This window comes from Gymnoscopelus microlampas, assembly GCF_963454915.1.
Source record: "Gymnoscopelus microlampas genome assembly, chromosome: 6".
Lineage (NCBI taxonomy): Eukaryota > Metazoa > Chordata > Actinopteri > Myctophiformes > Myctophidae > Gymnoscopelus > Gymnoscopelus microlampas.
Window position 1 is genome coordinate 37616452 of NC_139943.1, and position 20000 is coordinate 37636451.

The 20000-nt window shown below is 42.8% G+C and overlaps 1 protein-coding gene across 1 annotated transcript in view; it reads right to left on the reverse strand.

Annotated features, from left to right (window-relative positions):
• The window catches only part of znf469 (zinc finger protein 469), a 177030-nt gene that overhangs the window by 97116 nt on the left and 59914 nt on the right, over positions 1-20000 (reverse strand). Inside the window, exon 2 of the mRNA XM_084060353.1 lies at positions 14268-14318. The gene's annotated coding sequence lies outside the window, so the exon portion shown is untranslated. The remainder of the gene's footprint in view (positions 1-14267; positions 14319-20000) is intronic.

Sequence of the window (20000 nt, forward strand, 5' to 3'; positions counted from 1 at the left end):
GAAGATGAACTTTGCTGTCTTAGCCTGGCTTCTAAACTCAAACATCTGTCTGTCGAACAGAAGAGCCTTTTTCAGATTTCTGTAGCTGAGTTACTTTATGAGATTCATTTTTCATAATTTCATGCAGCTCATACATTTGGCAGGAGGGATTGCTTTTTTCTGGTTCCAGGTTGTATGCCATTTGTGACAAGTTATATTTTTATGTTCTTACTTTAGTGTGTGCGTGTGTGCATGTGTGTGGTTGTGATAACAATACCCACGTGAGGTATTGTTACCATTAAGCAAGCAGTGATGTTCCACTGTGATTTGTTTTTCAACATTGTGTAATATACTTTTAAATAATATATGAATTACAATACCTTCTTAAGACTGTGAGCTGTTAAAAAAATGCTATGCACTTTTATATGAGGTATTAATTACAATCATTACTTAAGACTTTGAGCAGCGTTAAAAAATGCAATGCACTTTTACCTATATGAGGCATTAATTGCAGTCACTTCTTTTTAGACAGTGAGTTAAAAAAAATGCTGTATCTGCTATTGTAACAGATACTAAGGCTGCTGCATTACCGCTCGCAAGCACGACTGGCTGTTTAGGTGACTGGTTAATGTACTGTATGTGCCTTGAAAATGTTAGGTCCCGGGTTCACGCCCGCACCGGGCTGACCACTTTGGTTTGGTTTCGTCCAATCACCTTGGAATGCCTCAGCTGATTGGTGTCACATTGGTGTCAGACAGTTAAGTTGGGGGTCACGCAGGTACCCCCACCAACTGGTTTCAGAAGTCCCCCCAGTTTATTACGGTTTAGACCCACTCCTATAGTTGCTCCTGGCACGTGGACATGCTTCTACGGACTAGGCTGACCACATTGGGTTGGTTTCGTCCACTTGCCTTGGAATTCCTCGGCTGACTTAACATCTTTCCACTCAAACAGAGAGCGTCTCCTTTCAAACCCCAATGGTTCTAATCAGCCCCCCGTCCACAGGAGTGCCCCAATTCTCTCACAACTTGCTACAAAAATCCCTCATGAAAAACTATATAATCTCCTACATTTCATTTTCCACCTTCACATGTGTCTCCTTCTCTAATAATCAAAAAGTGCTATATATTTCATCTCGCAATCTACTTCCGGATGGTTCGTTTTGCACCTTCTCTTGCCACATCGGTCACGGGAAAGAAATAAGCACTGCCGTGGTCTATGGAAACGACGAGCCCAAAAGTGCACCCAAATAAGCCCACAATCGCTTATACAAACAGTCAGACCTGGCAACGCAGCCTACGCCAATCATGCGTGAGAGATCTACAAGCTATGGGGCAGAGACGCCACCGTATCTTAGCAACAACTACAGCGCTCACTCTCATTGGTCGTGTCACGCTAAGAGCAGTCTCCAGACAATGGCATCTCAGAGAGCTTGCTGTAGTGTTTATATATCTATGGCTGTAGCCATCACAGTCTAGCCTGGGTGCCAGCCTGCTTCGCTGCGTTCGGCGGAATTTCGCGACGCAGGCTGGCACCCAGGCTAATCACAGTCAGTCGCAGCGACGACGGACAGGGCGCTGTGTGATAGCTGCCATGTCGCTAACGCTAACGTGGTTGTCATGCCTGCAGCGGCTGTCCAATCACTTTGTCAACAATGCACGTTCGTGTGGTGAATGTCAATATTGCTGCTCAGTTAGTCCATTGCAGATGGTGTATGTTTGTGTGTGTCTTCTGGAGAACTATGTAGCTCCACAGCAACTACAGTAACTAACGTAATGGCAGGACCGCCCCGTGCTACGCATGTTAGGCTGCATTATGGTCATGTAAATTCAGATAATTTCGCTCAGATTAGAGCAGTGCTTATCAACCCTTTCAGGCCGCCCCCCCCCCCCCCAAATAAACGTACTTGATCTGGGGACCCCCCCATTCTGTTTGACTCCGTTCCACAAGTAAATATTGTGAAAATAGCCGATCTACAAGTTCGAAACGCCTCACGTTGAGAGGCTTTGTAAGCTTGTAGATCGGCTATTTTCTACATGATTGCCTCTTTCTTAGATTATTTGACAATGTGGCCCATGTTTTTATAGTATAGTTTGTTGACTACTTTTGTTGCAGAAATGGTCATTTCCTTTACTTTCGTTTTTTTATTGTCTCCGCCAGGCCGAAAGGCATGGCGCAAGACTATGTTTCACCCCCTGTCCGTCCGTCTGTGATAGCTAATCTCTCACATCGTTGCCTTGATCGCAGCGAAACTGTGCACACACACTCCCTGGATGCCAATTCAGAACCTCTGCCCTATTTCTTTCACATGGCCCTGTTACAGTGCCACCAGGAGGCCGCTTTTTGCTAAACACATTTTCTCACAGTACTCCTACATATTTTGCCCAAACATCACGCAAATCGGTACACAGTATCTCCACAGTCATTAAAAAAAAAGGCTCTTTCAGATTTTTCATATTCCATCCTGATTGGCTAAAATGGCTTCCAAAGTCTGCAGGACTGCTCCGTTTGGACCAAAATGCCTCACATTATGAACACAGCATGCATTTTCCGTGCAACTTTGCACCCACATTCCCACTATGCCGAGGAAGAAATTCCACTTGAGATTTCTCTAATCAGCCTCATGGTGGCGCTATAACAGCCCGATGTGGAGAGTCAGTGAGAGCTGGATAAACGAGGTAAAATGTGTCAAAAGGAGTCTGTACGGCTGTCGATACATGAACACATGACGTCGGTCGGAGAGGAGATATTGTGTCTTTTGGACAAACAGCAGCGTGGTGCTGATGTTTGTTGTGTGAAGCAGCTTAATGTCAGAGTGTTTGTGTTGGAGCGCCTCAGTGCGGCTGCAGAGTTCATGTGCAACCTCTTCCAGAGAGAGACAGAGACACTAGAAACTCTGCTGGAGAAAAAAAAACACTGCTGGGCATTGACTTTCATATGGACATTGATCTACACACTGCAGGTATATCTGCTACACACACAACATCAAACTAAACACTACAGGTATGATGCAGCGTTTGCATTCCAGCCAGCATGCCAGCGTAGTTCCCATATGGTTTCAAGGTGGGCTAAACCATATGGACCCCATGTCAGCAATGTCAGCGGCATCCACTTCAGTCCCAACTGCGATGCCCATGCAGGCTATAAGTAGCTTCTACCTGGCCCTTAGGTGGGCCCCAACTAGCCATGTTTATGTGGGACCAAGGCGGGTCCTAACTGGGTTTGCCCATGCAGGCTTTAACTGGGTTCTACCTGGGCCCTAGGTGTACCCTAACCAACCAGAGTGCAGTGCCCATCGCTCCAACTGTTGTGACGTCAGGGCTCTCAATACTGCACATTGGTGGAGGAGGAGGGGCCGCAGGGCGACCGCACACATCGCTGAACCAATGGTAGCCCACGGATGTTTCCTCTGGGGATTTACAATCTGCCCCTCTATGCCACATATCATCCGCACTACAGGGTCTTCACTGACCGAGCCACGGCCCCACTGGCCCTCATGACGCTACGCCACTTATATGAGTTGCCAAGTGGCCGCGGGCGCTACGTGGGCGTGGCCGCGGGCTAGACGCGAGCCCCCGCGTAGCGGGGGCGAGCTTCTAGTTATATCAAGTGGTGATCTTTCTCAAAGTATTAAGAAAGAACGTAAAGTAAAAAGAACGGATGAGCAGATGTTCATGAAACTTGCTGTAATTGATCATTAGGCTGCCCCGAAGAGATGGTTAACATTTGGGGCAAAATGTGAAAAGGGTCAAGGTCACAATAGAGGTTAAGTTAAGGTCAAAATTGGGAAGACCAAAAGGGTAAAGTGTCATGGTCACTTTCAAGGTTATGGTCAAAATGACCTAATTTGTCATATCTCAGTTATAAAATGGAATATCTTCACACATATCGTTGTGGTTGTATGCGTTCTATTGGGCTAGTTACATAAGAAACTGTGATCATTTTAATGTGAAATGCTGCTTGTCACCATACAGTATCTACCTAATGAAGTCAACTTGTAAAGCAGAATGTTAAATGTTTCAGGAACAACGGCGCAGTGGGTATCTGCTAATAGATGAAGCTAGCAATAGTCAGTCCATAAAATACAGATTGGGGAGTTCCAAGAGTTTGTACTGAATAATATAGTCCATGAGGGGAATTGAGTTCTACATAGATGCTTTTAAGCCTAAATGAGCGACCATTTCAAGCTGCTCGTAACTCTTTACAATAGAATAGCAGGAGATTATTAAAATTGTAGAACAGGTGTCAGAGACTTTGGATCTGCAGATATGGGCTACTCTAAAGCAATATGAGGCTCATTTCTGGAATGGATAACAGAGGATTCACAGGCATATTCAATCACAGTGGAGCCAACAGACAGAGACAGCCCACTGCTGTAGATTAGAAGCATGTAATATTTCTCATATTTATTATTTATGGGAAGAATTATGAAGGGAAAATAGCCAAAATATTTTGGCTGAAAGCATGGCAAAGTATGAAATTATTGTTTTTAGAACCCAACGTATTGTGAGCTTCTAGATCAGCTATTTTCAGTGTGCGACACCTGCGCACAACTGTATATAAATCAGGAATTCATTTCAAGCCCAGATGATGTAAATTTGATTTAAGTTTTGACATCAGCATACCGTTTCACCTTCTGGAAAATCTATAGGTTTCTATCTATATGTTTTAAAGCCTTTACATTCCAACAGCACTGAACTCCAAGGCTTGAGCATGCATGCATGCATCCTGCACATTTAGGCTAAAGTGATAATCCTGCTTAATATTGTAATCATGATTATTAATCACAATTACTGGTAATGTGGATTTCTGGTGGAGAAAGATGTTTTCATAATTTTTTTGATGCCTTTGATTGTGTGTATCGGTGTCAGTTGTTTTGCCAATAATGCACCATGTAATGGCCTCAGTGATTTTATTGAAGGGGAGAACAATATTGTGGTTATTAATCATTTTGGAATGGCGAAGAGACAAGGGTAAGGTGTAACAGCTGACCAAACAAGATGTTTGAATTAATTGCCATGTTTCATGCTAAGGTATATAAAAAATCATGTGAAACCTGAAATCATGATTTTAGGTTATTTTCTATTAATTGTGCAGCCCTCCACCCAATGCCAAACACTGTATAACAGGAGCATATCATACTGTAGTTGTCTAGTCCAAATGTGCTCTCACCACGTGGAGTAGATGTTAACCAATGTCATCAAAAGTCATGCAGCCATTTTTGCATGTGTTTAGGTTCAAACTTTATAGGATATTCATTCTAAAACCCTGCCACACCCAGGACATTCTATTCAAATGTACTAGAATGTACCACCTCCACAATGTTGAGTTACATTCCAGCACTAGAGTATAGCTTTTACTGTCTTATTGTCGTATTACTCACTGTGGTCATCTTGCACTTCGTAAAATACCAGCAGGATAAAGACTGTAATTTCAAAGACGTATAATTTAACATAACCAGTTTGAGTTCATGGGTAAGGGTTAACCCCTGGTGTAAAGCTATGCTTGGGTTAACTTTGTATCCAAGGTAATAGATAGGTAATAGATAGATTTAGAGAATTGTCAGAGTTATGTTGAGGGTGAGGTTGAGGGCAGGGCAGGGCCAAGGGACTAAGCTCTGGGAGACAGTGTCTCACTTTTAGCCCACAATGGTGTTTAAAAAGGGCTGGGCTTCCCTTTAATACATACATAGGCAGTAAAGATATGGTAAACTCTAGTAAAGGTCTGGGATTGAGCTTGGAATATGGTTGGATAACGACATCATAAAACGTAATTCCAAGTATGTATGGAAAACCTCTGACTTGGGTTTCCCCCGTGAGGTTTCGAATCATTCAGATTATTTTTGTATTCAGTAAGCCTTAGGGGAACATTCGGGCTTCTGTGTGTTTTCACAAACAAATGTTTTCACCGGTGTCTCCATTATATTTTTAGACATGGCGATATGGCCAAAGGCTCAGGACTGCAAAAGTAGTTATCTCTCCCATTGACACTGTGGGCAGATGCTTGTAGGCTTAATGGGGTGCTTGTCCCCTGTTCAAACTCGGCAGTGGGCTGATGTCAGGCAGTAGAGATGTGGGGTAAAGAAAGGGTAAGAGAAAATTGCTGTGACAAAGTCAGTGCATGACATGTAGGTTACAAAGTTTTCAAAAGTCACGTCGTTCATCATAATTGGCTGCCAAAAACCAGAATGCGAATATCCTTGAGGAGCATGCTATTATGTGTGTGTGTGTGTGTGTGTGTGTGTGTGTGTGTGTGTGTGTGTGTGTGTGTGTGTGTGTGTGTGTGTGTGTGTGTGTGTGTGTGTGCCCGCATGCGCATTTGCACAGTATATACAGTGTGCACATATACTGCACGTGTCGGTCGACGAGTGCGCACACAAAGTAAAGATGATCTCATGTGTGCGTGCGTGCGTGCGTGCGTGCGTGCGTGCGTGCGTGCGTGCGTGCGTGCGTACGCGTGTGTGTGTGTGTGTGTGTGTGTGTGTTGGAGGGGGCAGAGTTTCTTTGAAGCATCAAAGAATCTCTTGACCAAGAAACTACCATGGGAAAACTGGAATCTTGGCAAAGAAAATCGGTTTTAATTGAGCAGAACTGTTCCTGTTATAAAGGCTGCCACTTTATGAAGTTGAAAGATGATGGTTATTAAAATGAAACGGCAATCACTCATTCATAACCTGAATGTCTGAGTAGATGTGATGTATGCATTTCTGCCCCATTGGCCTGGGAGGGGAAAGTGTAACATATGAACTGTTTCATATGCCAGTAAAATCTACGTCAGAAGTCCACACTAGAGCCCCACCGATGTCAGATTTCTGGGTCCGATTGCGATTTTGGGGAGTCCTAGCCCATAGATTACCAATGTTTTACATGAATAATTACATGAACATTAGGCCTGTCAAAAAAAATCGATTCATGAATAAATCGCGATTCTTAATGCCACGATTTTAAAAATCGATTCAAAATATTAAAATCGATTTTTTTTTTTTTTTTATATAAGTTAGTACCTTTTTCACTGGCAATTTGTCTGAAATCAATGTCAGAAAGACTGCCTGACATGATCTGGCTGCATTGAAGTGTATGATTCAACTTTTCATGGTTTATATTATATTAAAATGTTCTAGTATAATTAAAGCAAAGTGATTTGGGGTAGAAAATCGCAATAAATCGCAGAATCGAATATCAATTAATCGCAGAATCGCAATTCTAATCGAATCGGCACCCTAGAAAATCGCAATAAATCGCAGAATCTAATCGAATATCAATTAATCGCAGAATCGCAATTTTAATCGAATCGGCACCCTAGGAATCGATTTTGAATCGAATCGTGAGGTGAAGTGAATCGTGACACCCCTAATGAACATGAATATAGTTTTTATTTGAGAATAAACAAATAAATACAATTAAACACAAATAACCTTTTTGACATTACATTTTTATATAAACTTCAATATTATGAAAATAACATTTAACTTTAATCATATAATGAACAAGTAAACTGAACCGACGGTGCGAAATGCTGTGAACTTGTAGATATGCTATTATGTAAAAAAAATAAACAAATCAACTATAATGACATAATAGACAAAATAGAGACACCAGGTTGAAACTGGTAAAAAAATCAGGACACATCGGTTGCATAAATGCCGATACCGATGTAAAAAACAAAAGTCCAATAATGGCTGACATATCCACCAAAACAACATAACCGCCGGGCTCTAGTCCACGCCCAACTAATAATCGACTTGTCTGTCACTGGTGGCCCCTTACACCAAAGCATCAACTAGGAGCCAGCTACTTTAGTCAGGTTCCTGCAGCCCTTAAGGCCTGCCTCGCCCTGTGACCCCCAGAATTTCACTCTGTCAATCACCAACAAGCTCCACAAGGAGCGGCAGAGGCAGCAAACATTGTATCAAACCTGACTTAAGCCAATCCTTGTGTGCGTGGTGTTCTCCAACCATTCACACTGACAGGTTAAATCCACTCCGTTGAAAAGAGCTTCCTCCAACATGGCAAATACTTAAAAGGCATAAAATGAAATTGGGAACTGACAGATCTTATGAGTGTGAACTATTGTTCTGCCATTTCAGTGGGAAAACATTTCTGCGGCAGACGATTACCCTGCACGCTGCGAGCAAACAAGAGTGGTGACAGCGCACTGCTAAGCACATGGTGGGGGTGGGGGGGTGGGTGATCTTGTCATTTCCGCTGAGCCTGCGATGTTGCATTTCAACAGCGCAAATGGGGAGGTTACGCATCATCAGTTTTGTTTGCATGGGAATGTCGTGTACTGTACGTCAATTCAATGATGCGAATAAAATGTATACAAGTGGTACTGGGTCGTTCTGTCTACAGCTGCGGTGTTCTTGTCATGTTACAAACAATTTTGGGGCGTGAGCAGGCTACAGAATAGTCCAAATAATAAATCAGTAAGCGCCATTAGAGAGCTCACATACTATTATTCACTGGTTCTCAAAGGAGAATCCTTGACAGGCTTCCAGGGGGTTCCAAGCAAAATGATTGATTGTTAGGAACCAAATGGACACTTACAGGTGCATCCAATTATTTCTATCCCTTTTTTCTACCAATTTAGTCATTCTGCCAATTAAGTCCTCCCCAAGCATTTCTGTTTTGCCCCACTGCTGACAATTGAGCCAGCAGTGGCCTCCCTGGGAGGACATAACGCTTCCGCCCTACTCGTTCAACACCCCCCGCTGACAGGCGCAGTGCCAGGCCAAAGGAGTATGTGCAGCCTCAAAGATCACCCTCCCCGCCTGACTTCCCTCTGCCAATCACGGGCCACTTGTGTTCATATAGACCAGTGGTTCTCAACCAGTGGTCCGGGGACCACCAGTGGTCCTTGAGGGGGTTCCAGGTGGTCCCCAGCTAAATGATGGAGAGTTGGTAACCAAATGGACCATTATAGATCTTTAACTCTTGAGAGTGTAAAATGAAACCAAATGGACCCGTCATTTTACGCTCTCAAGAGTTAAATTTTTGTTAAAGGGGCTACAACATGAATTTTAACTTTTTCTTCTTTTTTTGTGTGTTTTTGGTCTCCCCTACCTCTCATCTATCCCCAAAAATACCCCAGTTTGAACACTCAGGCGTTCACAGCAAATCTGGGGTTTTCTGTAAATTGGTCTCAAAACGGGCCAAACTGATTTGCACCCTGACGTGACGTCACGTCAGGGTACAATCCCCCCCGTTTTTCAGTTCCAACCAAAAAAATAATAATTAATTTCTATTTCTTTTTTCTTATCTTTTTTTTTTACTTTTTCCACACAGAACCAGGAGATAACATGCATACAAACTGGCTCAATAGCACCCCATGCCAAACAGGACAATGTGGTATTGCAGGTGAAAGTGCTTATAAGCCAGAGAGAAGTTAGTTGGAATGAGTATATCTGAGGCTTGATTTAGGCTCAAACCTTTTGAAAAACGTTTGAGGGACATAAACAATATGATATTAAATATTATTATTCTTTTTTAAATTCATGGTGTAGATCCTTTAAACATCTGCATTACTTCAAGAATTGTTATTTTGATCAACATTTGCCTGCCTAGAGTACCGCATCAATACAGCATGGAATTGTGGACAAAATCGTATCCAACGATAACAAAAAAGGTCTTGGGTCTGAGAGGCTAAATCTCATCAAATGGTGGTCCAAAGCTCAAATGCTGAATAAACATTATGGACCTTGATATGAAAAGGGTTGAAAACCACTGATCTAAACGCTTAGCCATTCCGGGTGCATTGCAGTGGATTAAAACCCCTAGACTCTGCAGTGGTGGACAAGTACTTTTACCCCTGCGCCACCCGAGCTACCCAGTCTGTAACTCTGAGAGTGTACAAATGGAACCAAATTAAGAGTCAAGTTATGTCCCAGAGTCAAAGAAAATGGGGGTCCATGGCATATCAAACTGGAGGTGCTTAAAAAGCTTGAGTGTCACTGCTGTAGTTACACTGAGCAACTATTCATGTCCTGTAACAGTATTTTTTTGCACTGTTAAGTAGGTTAACTCATTCACATGTGTTGTACAATACCAATTCTTTCACAATATCAAATGATTCATGACCAAGCCACTGAAGAAACCACTGATCCTTAACCGCACCTTGAATTACCATCAGTGACATGACATTTTAATCATTTTATTTTATGCATTCTTTCCACCATTCCTCCCATCTCTTCCTGTTACTCTCCTGAACGCATCTTTCCGTACGCTCCGCTTGCTCACCATTTCCTCTCTGAATCACCCATTCCGCCAAATTGTCTTACTCATTACCCTAGTGATTATTCAGAAGCCCCTGGGCTCATAATGTCCCCCAAGAACCGTGACCTTGGCCCTGACCATGGCCCCAGTCCTTGAATGCTGCTTTCCCTCTCCCCCAACTAGAGCTTCCTTCCACAAGCTATTAGGGATGTATGTCCCATATGGAGGCCTTGTTTTCTTCAGTTTGAACTGAGCTGCTCTTTGAAGTCACTCATTTTCCAGGTCTGTGGTGGTGACTCTTCCCCCTTGCTAAAGCTTAAGAGTTATACTTAGTTGTGCAAGGGTGTAGTGCACCGGAAATAGCAGATCTACAAGCTCACAATGCGTTGCAGTGCGACAAGTTGTGAGGATGTAGATCTGCTATTTTTGGTGCGCAACACTGGCGTGCAGCTAAGTATAATGGCCCCTTAAAGCTGACATACTGCAGTTTGGGCAGCATTTCACTCCATCTGTCTTCAGATTACACCTCTTATCTTAATGACAGCATTCATTCTTTCCTGTGTGTTTAGCTTGTGTGGGTGCGTGTGTGTGTGTGTGTGTGTGTGTGTGTGTGTGTGTGTGTGTGTGTGTGTGTGTGTGTGTGTGTGTGTGTGTGTGTGTGTGTGTGTGTGTGTGTGTGTGTGTGTGTGTGTGTGTGTGCGTGCGTGCGAGCGAGCGAGTTAGAGAGAGAGAGAGAGAGAGAGAGAGAGAGAGAGAGAGAGAGAAAGAGAGACAGAGACAGAGACAGAGAGAGAAAGAAAGAGAGAGAAAGAGAGAGAGAGTGTGTGCATATGCATGCATGTGCTTCCAGAATGTATGCCCAAGGGACAGTGCTTATGCAGGCATGGATGTATGCTACTGTGTGTGTGTGTGTGTGTGTGTGTGTGTGTGTGTGTGTGTGTGTGTGTGTGTGTGTGTGTGTGTGTGTGTGTGTGTGTGTGTGTGTGTGTGTGTGTGTGTGTGTGTGTGTGTGTGTGTGTGTGTGTGTGTGTGCGTGTGGGTGTATGCGTGTGTGTACGCTTGCATGCATTTGTGTGCATGCACCGTACAATTTGGTGGGTTTATTTAACTCTGAGAGTGTTCAAATTGACCAGGAATCAGATGGACTCTTACGGGTCCATTTGATTCCTAACTATTAATAATTTAACTGGGAGCCCACTGGATCCCGATCAAGGACCCCTGGAGTTTTTATTTTACTGTGTGTATATAAAGGTACAAGAAAGCCTATTTTTGTGAGTGTTGTGTCTTGACTCGTAATTTTAGATTCAAGATGATGTAATGATCTGCTCAGCCCCCAAGCATGACCAGAAGCTCAATCATTAGTGTCTGTCAAACACTTTTCTCCTATATTTCACCAGTAACACCATCCATTACAGGCAGCCTCTCTCTGTCTCTGTTAGCTAAATCCCAGCAACCAATCCCATGATATCATTTTCACAAATCATAAATTACGCTGCAGCCACGCTATTCAACACAGCAATATATTGTAATTTATACGCCACACTATTTTGTCATGCAGAGATGAGCAAAACGGAAAATAAGGTAAATTGGGCGAAGGAGTCGATGATGGGAAAATGGAAAATGGGACAGGAGCTGACAAAGTGCTACATAGAAGAATTATGGAAGAACAGATAGCACCTAAAGGGATAGTAACCAAACATTGTTATCGGAAAAGGAAAAATAGCAGAGTGTGAGGAAAAGCTGTCATGGTTGAAGAAAAAAAAAGAAAATCCCCGAACAAGATTTGGACGCCGATTCATTCCATGTTCAGAATTGCAGAGACCCAGTACTGGGCAAAGGTTCTGAACCAGACTGGGGCATAATCCCAACTGAAACCCCCCAATAAATGTATCATCTGAGAGGCAAACATTGTAACTGGGCCGTACATAGAGTAGTTAAACGCTAACAGGAGAGTTTTACTGCGGAGACCTAATAGCCTGGGTGGAATAATAAACCTGATAGATTTAGTGAGCAGGGAGCAGGATCGCACATTAGGGGCAGAGCATTGGCTGAGCGTTGGGGAGAGCTGAAGTGCCCGGGCTTGAAAGTGTCCTCACTACCTCTGACGTTCTTCGGCCTCTTTTGTGGCTTCGAAACCTCATGTCTTTGGCCTCCACTCACTCTCTATTTATGCAAGAAAATAAAGAAGAGAACGCTGCCCCTCCTAAATCTGTAAACTGCAATTAAGCTAAATTCCAAGTTTATTTCCAAATGCCGTCCTTGCTCCAGACCATGTGAGACGCTTCAGTCTAAAATTATCACACATTTTGGTCAGGCGGCCAAGAGCGAGCGAGCTCTACAGTATGACTTCTCCCAGGCCAGAGGATCACAAAAGATTTGGTCAATGGCCGTAGCAATCTTAAAGGGAAGATCATGATTCAGTGACATAATATGCTTTAATATGATCTGTAAATGTTAAGGAATATCTAACCACTCACCCTGTGTTTGGGCAGTGTAAATAGAGATTTTGAGGAACCAGACACTCTTGAAGACATCCAAACTCTGCAAGAAACTGCCAAGATAAAGCTGCTGATGAGGTGGTTTTACATGATGAAGATATGATGAAAATTAAGATGGAGACCATTGAATGACATCTGACAAATTCCCTAACAAGTTAGACATTTTGAGGCAGTGGTTCTCAAACATTTTCATGTCAAGGATCTCCAATTCTTATGTATTTGGCCAGGGACCACCATTTGGAAAGATTGTGTGTCCCCATAAGAAAAGATTTGTAGTGTTAAACAAGTTTTCCACAATTTGTGTCAAGATTTGATCTTGCAACATGTGTCACTCCAAAGTGGGGTCTCTGGACTCCACTTTGAGAACCACTGCTTTGAGGTATACTGTATCAAGTGTTTCACGGGCAGTCAGCCCTTTTGCGATCGAATGGGCCCTCGCCATGCGACGCCATAAGTGAAGGTATAGCACTGGTTAAGGGCTTTATGATAGTCCTTCTAACCAATGGTCTGACTCCTGGTTGCAAACAAAAAGCAACCCACGCACCCTGGTCTGTCAACCTATCACATCTCTCTCTGTCTCTGTCTCTCTCTCCATCATGTGTTTACACACCAGCAGTGTAAGTGACAGGGCTGTAATCGGAAGCCTACAACCGTGTCATTTGGAAGAATGTTGTCTTTTCCTGGGAGCGTGGTGGTCAGGACACAAAAACAAGATTTACAGTACATCTCATAGGGAGGGGCAAAATGTCAACCGTGCATTATCCCCCATTGGCTGTGGTCAGAAGGGGGCGTCAACTTGTGTGGGGGAGGTGAAAAAAAAAGACGTTCGGCCCGTGGGAGTTGTTTGTACTGTGTATCAGAAGACACAGAATTTAATTTACAGAAATGTCACCTTAATGAAAAACAGGAAAAAGAAAGAAAGAAAAAAACAAACAATACAACATGTGACATGTTATCACTCATACATATCGATGTTATAGCATGATTCCTCTTTGATCACACAATCATTTGATTTGAATCATGTTCCGTCTCTCTCAACAAGTCGACGCACCACTAGTGGTCCATCGCATACTTACAGGTGGTCCGTGGGAAAATGTTTTACAATGTTCAAAAATAGCTAATTGTACCTTTGATAATTTATCAAAAAGTATGTGTAAATAATATTTCATAAGTAGATCAAAATTTAAGAAATCTTTTGAACTATGTCGTGTAGGGAAATAAATGCTTGAAATGAAATATTGATTGTTAAGGGCTTGATATATTTCATTGCGCGTGGTGTCGTGTGGCAGAAATCGCAAATCTACAAACACATCACAGTGCAAAGTGTTGTGAGCTTGTAGATCGGCTATTTTCAGTGTTCGACCCCGGCACACATAAGTATAAATCCAGCTTTAAGATAATTAATGTTGAAAATATATGTATTTTTTAACAAAATAGAAATGACTGTTTTGCCTTCTTATAGATTAAATATGTATATGGTTGGGTAGGGTGGACCTTGACGAGTTCAAAATATGCCAGTGGTCCAGAGCTCAAAAGAGTTTGAGAACTACTGCGTGAGATCATAATATGATGTACTTACTGTTGATGCCTTTCGTCAGTCAGTCACCCTCTGCATGAAGTTAAATGCCACCTATGAACAAAAGAGGAAGTAAGTCATGGGCTCATGGCAAGAAAACTTCCTAAAATGTCATTCTGTGGTCTTGGAAGAGGATTCTGGGTAGTTTGGGTCGCATTTTGGGAAAAGCCTATATATTTGTTTTTCTTCCTTTGATATCCAGTTAGCTTTCCACTTTGAATTGGAAATACAATTTAAAAACAAAATGAGCAACCGGCACGTAATTAAAACGTCCCTTTCAATGAACTTTATAACAGCTTTATTTATTTCTTTACGATGTTTACTGTTTATTCTCTCTATGAAACATTTACCACCCTGGTTTTCTTTCACCTCCTGGAAAGAATTAACACAGAAAGCTTGGAGCGAACAATATTGCTCAGAAAGGAAAAAGAGAATAAATAAATGTGGGACTTGGAGCTATAGCACAGGCTAAATGTGTTTGATCAGATTTGGCAACCTAGATAAGGGACGGGAGGCGTTATTTTCTTTAAGGCCTGCGTGTGCCCTCTTTCCATCTCACTTCTGTCAAGATGCTCACTGATGCCCTTTATACTTTGATGCTCTGAGGATTTCTACATAGAATCCCACAGCCTGTGATGGTCTGCGGGCTGGGTGCAGACTGAGACAGACAAAGAGGAAGAGCCAGGGTCATGAGCCTCAGCAACACTGTGCCCTTCTCCAGATAAATCCAGCCAGACAGACACAGTTAATCTCGCAGGTTCAAAGCTCTTCTAAAGCACATGTGGCCTCAACCTGAACAGAGTTAGGGCGAGTGAGAGTGAGAGATACAGAGATAGAGAGACATACTGTAGAAAGAAAGAAAGAAAGAAAGAAAGAAAGAAAGAAAAAAAGAAAGAAAGAAAGAAAGAAATGAGAAGGCTGAAAGTGGCGTCATCTGGTACCAGCTGTGCATGTTTTTGTGCGTGCGTGCGTGCGTGCGTGCGTGCGTGCGTGCGTGCGTGCGTGCGTGCGTGCGTGTGTGAAAGCATACAGTATGTGTGAGAACAGTTACAGTGCACATTGAGCCTGTGATGTTAATTCACAAATCAGTGGTAAACAGCTGTAGATGACCTCAGCCAACTTCATGAGGATATCAAGCCCTTCCCTGCGCTGGGCCATCCAGCCCTGGGAACATGACATGGATAGCTAGGGACAGAAGCAGCCTGAGTGTGAGTCAGACGGCTCTATCAAGCACCATGACCCTCATCAGAGAGTTCAGCATCCAGCAACACATCCTTTGGAGTGGTTTCTGAGACCGCACTGGCCATGTTAGAGCATACACACAGAGACCACTTTTATTAAAAGTACACTCAAGTACAAACACACACACACACACACACACACACACACACACACACACACACACACACACACACACACACACACACACACACACACACACACACACACACACACACACACACACACACACACACACACACACACACACACACACACACACTCATGGGTTACCGCCACTTATCAGGTCTGCACCCTCTTTGGACATTTTTAAAAACAGATTAAAAACGGGGGTCTATTTGCAGAATTGCCCCTGTCGTCCAGTTTCCCCAGCAGCCCCCATAGCATAAAGTGGAGCCCATAAGCATATCGCTAAGCTATTTGTTGCGGTTAACAGTTTTTTTCCCCTCATGAATCTGTTATCAGGTGTCATCATTACACACGCATCCATGCCTTGGTTGTCCCACACAAACCGCCAAAGTCTCATAAATCATGTTTTGGGGTGAGTGTTCGGCAAAACTGCCAATCAAAGTGCCTGTACTGGCCAATCACAGCGCGCCTTTTCCAGGACTTGGCAAAACACATAACAGCTGTATACAGCATTGGTCTGTTTAGCAGACTACGGCAGACTAATAATAGATTCATGAAGAAAAAAAATCACTTTTGACCGGAACAAATACTGTAGCATAAGTAGTGATATTCTTATGGAATCTGCTCTATGCTATGGGGGCTGCTGGGGAAACTGGACGACAGGGGCAATTCTACAAATAGATCCCATCATTTGGGATCAAGATAAGTAGGGAAAAGGCTATATGTTATTTTTGTCCGGACTTTAAGAGTGAGGTTCGCCTGCACAATGGTGCAGATGGAAGAGAAGCGAACAGACCAACTGACCGACATTGCCATCCTTAGAGCCGGACTGGTAGCTAAACATTCTTAACTGAAGTTCACTATGCTGGTGTGATTAAAAAAGCATGGTTGCATCAAACAACTCACATCAGGACTAAATCCCAGGCAACCTGTGCGTGAAACAGACACAGATTGTTACACTCGCACACAGTAAGACACATATGAAATGTGTTCGTTCACATTGGAAGCAGCAGATCTTCAACATCTGTGCCACATATTATATCTCATAGCAAAGATTCTTCTTGAATTATAACCTTCCTGACAAGACAGGGCAAAAGAGCACTGTACTGTAGTGTACTGTATACTGTATGACCAGGCATTTTAGATTAGTTATACACTTTTTATAAGCATATTGAGTTGAAATGTAAAAACATTACACAAATTAACCATTACTAAATAGACAAAAAGGGATTGAGTATATTTAGCAAAAGAAAAAAAAAGGTCTGACCTGTGTGTGTGTGTGTGTGTGTGTGTGTGTGTGTGTGTGTGTTTGGGGGTGTTTGCACATGCGTATGGCATGTGAGTTTGTTAACACACTGTTGCACTTTCTGTTTCCCCAACTTTGCATGTGCGTACGAACACCTCTGATCATGTCAGTGTGAGAGCTTGCATGTGTGAGCAAATGTGTCTCTCTGCGGCCCATTCCCATTACCCGCGCATGGAGAACACACCAACGTTCTGAGTTTAAAGGTAAACACTTCCTGGTGATTCGGGCAGGGGGTGGGGGGGGTCCTGCTGGAGGAAGGCTGCATCACTGAAGGCCAAACATTGCCATGCTCAATCTAAACAGATGATGTGAGGACCAGGGGACTCTAAAGAGTTCACAGTTCACCGACGGGAGAGGAAGAGGAGGGCCGCAGGAGGACATATATACGTCAACAAACTAGCAACAGCTGCACGTATTTTCACTCTACCAGTACTACTACCTTGTGGCATAGCAGTGGTGGCCATTTTGTGGTTCCACAGATAGAAAGCCCATTTATTTTTCCAATGAGATTTATTTTAAGCCTGGAACCAGGCTCCTGGTGAATCATTTTACCATAAAACATTTGGTGTTGTGTCAAAACATTTTTGAAAACTGAAAAGGTTATTTATCAAATATAGTATATAATATAATTAAATATTCAAATAATTTAGAATTGTATTGTAAGTTGAAAGGAAAATATGAAAGTTGCAAGCATGAAAGGTAGTTTTGTGGATTTCCCATGGCATGGATTATATTTGTGCAAAGTTTGTAGGCAATTGCACTACTAGTGTGCCATTAGGAGGCGAGCGGATAAACGGTGTCTATTCTAACTAGAGGATTATAACAAACGGATACATTGGTCCAGACTTGCATCGTTCCTGAGTAGGCTGGTGGTACCAGTCTAGTACTTCTATAAATTACGCAAATCTCTGCATGCCTGTGTGTGCGTGTGTGTGTGCGTGCATGCATGCGTGACAGAATGTGTAATTGTCCTTTGCGTATCTCGAGAATCGTCCGACCGATCGACTTCAAACTCAGTGCGTGTATCGCCAAGAACCCGAGGGAGTGCGGTTCCTTGTGTCGAGTCGGTTGATAGGTGGTTGTCCATAACCACTGATCCGACCGATATGCCCATACATAGGCATATATGGAGATCCAGTTGTTGAAAACCATCGACCGATATGCCCGTACAGTATACATACAACATACGTAAATATTTCCTACTGAAACTCAGCAGGGAATACCAAGATGATTTGGGTTTTTTATTTAGTTTTTCACATATATGTTAAATGTATTTTTATCAAAAACAGTAAACAATACTCCATTTGGTGCAACAAAAAAAAAATGTGTGGGTTATAACGGCATCATCAACACCCTTGTTATCAATGTTGAGCTTGGTACCTTTTGGTATGATATGCAGTTTGTCAGTGGACACATTGTCAAAGGGAGTTAGAAAGCCGCCATGGGAGCTATTACAGACCAGAAGAATTCAGCTCCTATCTCATAATAACACATTCATTCAAACCAATGGAATCCTCCGCACTCAAGGTTTCTGTATTGCTATTGTCATGTGTACAGGTTGTTCTGGTTCTACAGACATTGTAGCAGCATTAATAATAATAAACATACTGTACACTATATACACAATGTAAAAAAAAAAGGAATAATACAAGAAAGAAGTTTGACGACCATTGTCCTAGCGCCTTTAAATTATTATCTGTGTGTGTGTGTGTGTGTGTGTGTGTGTGTGTGTGTGTGTGTGTGTGTGTGTGTGTGTGTGTGTGTGTGTGTGTGTGTGTGCGCACGTGCGTGCGTGTGTGCGTGCGTGCGTGTTGGGGAGAGAGAGAGAGAGGGAGGGAGAGAAAGAGAGATAAAATAATACTAATAAAAGAATGAGATGGAGAAAAAGAACGAGAAAAAGAGAGAGGGACATTCTTAAAGGACTTTCTTCAAGCTCCAACAGTCGGCATCACAAACAAATTGGAACATCAAAAGAGGAAATCACCAGAATGAATTGTCGAATAAAAATAGAGGGAATGCAACTGAAGCTGAACTTGATTGAACAAACACAGCAATCAATGCCAATAGATGAAAAACAAGTGTTCTCTCATTTCCTTCCCGGGCGAATAAATAATAATAAACACAACAGACATCCACACCTCTCATCCAACCCCCTGCTCTACTGACAATATCTAGAGACTACAATTTGTACTGAGTTCATTTAACTCACAGATGGTGTAAGGATGGACCGGTATGGATACATTTTCACACCATCAGAGTTAAACAAACATTCCAAACTTTGCTGTGCAGCAGAACTAATGACATCGCTGCATTCCCCGGTCAGATGTACTATAGCACCAAGACTAACCATCCACCAGTCAGCACCATAGAGCATGATGCATCTCACACACACACACACACACACACACACACACACACACACACACACACACACACACACACACACACACACACACACACACACACACACACACACACACACACACACACACACAATGACAAAAGCACTAATCAAAGGCATTACAACATTGCCAATCTCCAAACTCCACAGGTTTTCACAATTCCAAAAACCTGATGATTAACAAATCAAGAGCAGAAACTTAATTCATCGATCAAACCATTACAGGTTTGAGTCAGAGAGAATGGCTAATGTTACCCATCAAAATCAATAAACACTGAGTCACTGTCTGGGGGCCTGTAATGTCGTCATTGTAATGGCCAACAGGCTTTCCATAAACAAGGCCATGACCTTTCTGTTACATTAACACAACCCTCGAGCCTCAAATGGGATCATATACAGTATATGGACTGTCTCTGTGAAGATGCCAGCCTCCGCTCATTCCAATATCCTCGCTTGGGAGCCTTCACACACATATCCAATTACGGTTTTGTCTTTTCCTTCCTACACACATTCAGACCAGTTGCATGTCTGTTTCTACTGTGTGTTTCTACTTATTGAAAAGGGGGGGGGCGCTCTAAACAGTTCCAGGAGGGGCCTCCGCTAATGTCTTCCTTATTGTTTAAACTCCCCTGGATTTTCCTGACCTGCTGCGGGGCTTCCA